The sequence below is a fragment of the Lates calcarifer genome, linkage group LG18, assembly GCF_001640805.2.
Source record: "Lates calcarifer isolate ASB-BC8 linkage group LG18, TLL_Latcal_v3, whole genome shotgun sequence".
Taxonomy (NCBI): domain Eukaryota; kingdom Metazoa; phylum Chordata; class Actinopteri; family Centropomidae; genus Lates; species Lates calcarifer.
In genome coordinates, this window is record NC_066850.1 from 10346106 (window position 1) to 10350174 (window position 4069).

Consider the following 4069-nt stretch of genomic DNA (forward strand, 5'->3'; position numbering starts at 1 on the left):
CTAAAAACAGATAGCAAGCACACCACAGGAAGTTAGACGATTTGGACTTCAAAATAAAAGCGTAAACTTCACCAGCTGAAGACACAAGCTCTTTGTTGTTTTACAAATCTTATCTTGTTGAATAAATGCAACTCCATCTCATTATTTAAAATTAATGTAATTATGTTAATCTGGTGCTTACAGAGGAGATCTTTGTATAAGCTTCCAGATCCCTATCTCTACCTCATCTTCAGTGTAAATGGGTGTAGCAATGTTTCAGTCTTGAACAGATCTGTATTTTTATATGCAAGCAAAGTTTTAAAACAAATGAATAAATTAAAAACAGCTCTACCATGTCTAATACCTATCATTCATTTTACACCAGTTATTCTATACCTTATCTACAGTAGCTTTATTGTATTTAAAAAAAAATATTTATTACATAATATTTGATTATTTATCTTGTTATTTTATTGTTATTGTATATAATTACATTTGTCTTTAGTTCTGTTTTAAGTCACACCAATTTCATTGTACAGATGACATGTATTCTGCACAAATGACAAATAAATATGAATTTGAAAAAATATATATGGTTTTGACACAGTTGCTTTGTGCCTAGTGTGCACAGAAAAAGCCACAGGGGGGAAAAAAACAACAGGGCAACAAAAATTTGCTCCTGCTGTATCGCATTTCCACATCTAATTTTGAAAGACTAAAGCTTATAGGAAAGCTGATACCTGAGGAAATATAGGAATAAATCACCAGTCTGGACATTCAATCAACCAAAAACCTTGAATAAAATAAAATGCTAACTGTGTGTTTTTTTCATATTTCCTAAACGATAAATGCCTCTTTCAGTTGTTATCCCGTTCACAGCATGAGATATGGCTCAACATGATATTTTGAAAGTTTTTGCCGGAAACGGTATGTGTTATTCTTTTAGCTTAACATTGAGCATGCGTTCAGTACATTCGCGGCCTTTACAGAAAGTAAGCCAACAAACCTCTGAGAGGAGGCTTACCAGAATATATTTACATTACTAATTACGCTGCAGTATTTGGCAGCGAACACAAGCAAAGGTATCAGTAAACTTTAACTCAATGCGCCACTGACAACAGCAAAAACTGTTCTCAGAATCAACTATTATTTGAATCGGATTAAAGTCGCTAAACTTTTAAAATTACGAGTAGGCATTGAAAGCAACACAGGTATGTTATCAGTCACACCTGCAAACCCTGAAATCAGCCCTACAGCAACAAACAGCCTTTTATTGCAGTTCATCGAGTTAATCAGACCCTGTCAGCTGGATCTGAAAAAGGCTTCAGAGCACAGGTGTTGTGATTAAAATGTCTGACAGTAATGAAATGAAAAATCACTTCAAATCATTAAAAAGACTAGTCTGTGAAGACATATCTAAATTACTTCAGTGCTTTTAAATGTCTGTCCTTCCACATCTCTTCATTGTATTTGATGGGTTTTACCTGGATTCACTTCATCAGTGCACAACATAAAAAAGTATTTCCAATCTTTTGTAACTTAAATCTTAAATCGTTTTGTAACATAAGTCAGTCTGATTCTTGTGCTGCTGTAAAACCCATTCTCCCCCATGGGAATTACAGAAATCTAATCTTATGTCCTCGGTGCAAAACAGACAGTATATCTAATGAATATATGACCATATATGAGTAGCACACAACAGCATAAGGCTTAGAACTGTGAAACTGAATAAACTGTATATGTTAATGAGACAATAACCAATGAGGGCAGTTTACAAAAGAGCTATGAAAAATGGTGGGTGGGTTGGGTGGGAGCAAGTTGACACCACATTGAACTCAGTGCAAATTAAAATTAAAAGCCCTATTCTACAAAGGTCATGTTCATTTTCAGTCCACTGCAGAATAATCACCTGTTGTTTGTCAGAAAAAAAAAACACTGCCAGCCTCCTGATGAATATTTTCTCACAGAGTCAGTTATAGGATGATGTGGGAGGTTGAGACAAACACACACAAGTTGAACCAGCAGGTGGAGTTAGAGGTGTTCTCATGATGTTTGGAGTACATAAGAAACATAGTGAGCCTTGACTTTATCTCTCAGTACAACAAGTGCATGTGCTAGGGACATGTTGTTACAGACTGTCCCTGCAGTAATAGAACAGCTGAAGGATATTTGTCTCCCTGAGTGAAGTCTGGAGAAAACACAGACACGGAGCAGGATGGTGTTTTATTTAATGACTATTTAAGCTTAAATATCAGTCACTTACTGAGAAACAAGGTGATAATAATATAACAGCCTATATGTTGTGTACCAACACTAAACACATGCTCACATATCCAACAGTTTAAAACAAATCTTACCATTTTAACTGTGCGAACCAGAATGCTCTGCCCTCTCAGACTTTTCTATACAATGTCTGACATACACAAATTGCACAAGTGATTACACTCCATTTTAAAATGGAATTCTTTTCCACATGAGTTCCTCAGCTGCATTTGAAGATCAATATGGTGCATACTGATAGTGGCTGCACAAAAGAACTGTCAGCTTAAGTATTACTCTATAGCTGAAGATCATCCTTATGATGAGGAGCATCACAGGTGTGTGGATGTGAGGCAGGTGTGGGGCTGAATCAGATCAGTCAGGTGGAGTTATATAAAACAAGGGATGGACTGATCTTGGTGCCAATTCCAATACCTGAACTCTGTGTGTCTGCCAATACTGACTCTTGTTTGGATACCAGACGTCCTTTTTTCTCAAATATCACTTTGTGGAACTCATTGGCATCTGCCCACTGTGACTTAAATGAATGTAACTAATATAGAAAACACCATATTTTATTGTGACATGGACAAAAAATCTCTATTTAATGTGGATCAGCACACTAGAAGATATATCAAAAGAATCGTAGTCTGGTCTTTCCAGTAGTTCTTTACATTGAGCCTTTACAAGAAGGGGTATTTCCTCATGATATGAATCCAGTCCCCTTGAAATTTTGATTTTTTTTCTGCAAATCAATAAACCTGCTGTTATGTTGATTGACTGTTGTTCCCCTGGAACGTTATATTTTGGTGTCACAGCCGGGAAAATGGCAACAAGCATGGGTGCCATTGACACACCCGTGTAAGCTTTTGTCAGTCGAATTACAGAAATAACAAATTGGCCTGTTTCTTCAGCTGATGTGAAAAACATTAACTGCATTGACTGCTGACTGAAAATGACTTCTCCCATTTACTTTGAAATGATCTTAAGTTTAACTGTACTTACACATTTCAAATCATGTTGATGCTGTTTCCCTGCCACCTGTTCTCTTCTTTGTTCGTTTTATTTTTAACTGTATGTGGTGAAGCCAAATACAAGATAACGTTGGACCATAACATTCATACAAAAATAACTAACTATGCTTTCAGACTGAATAATGAAGTGAAATGGGGAGACCTTAGAACTAATACATTATAATCCAGGCGTGTTATTAGCTTTGTCTGACTGTAATTTTTAGCAAATCCAATGGGTTTTTTAATTGTTTATTTAGCTTAAGGGGCTGGGGAAAATTCTCGAAACCCTAAAGAAACCCTTAAGCCTTCAATTTTCCAGAATTAAAAATCATGGTTTTCTTTGGACTGATATTTCTCATGTATTTCATGCAGATATTTTATTGTCCTCTAAAAACACCCTTGTTGTCTCTCTGTGAATGTCTGTGTTCAGTGTGGTATACAGTATATTAACTGATGTCATAAATCACCCTCATTAGACCTATTCCTCTGAGCCACAGTCTGAGGGGAAAATGTCCCTGTTCTCCTCATCATATAGAAATTACAGCAGTAAAAGCAATTAGTAATTTTTTCAGCCTGTCTCAGTCTTATATGATTTTTCGAGTACAGCACTTACTGTTGATGAAATCCTGAAGAACTGCAACAATTGACTGAAATTGTGACATATTTCTCTGATCATTTGAAGGGAAATTATATCGCTGAAAGCTTTAACCCTGCAGCTGGCTGTCATTGTAGCTTCATGGAGTGTTTTGCCTATCTCGCACAATCTCTGGAGACAATGTCCCAAAGCATCCTATCATGCAGCATAGTGATTTTAGTGG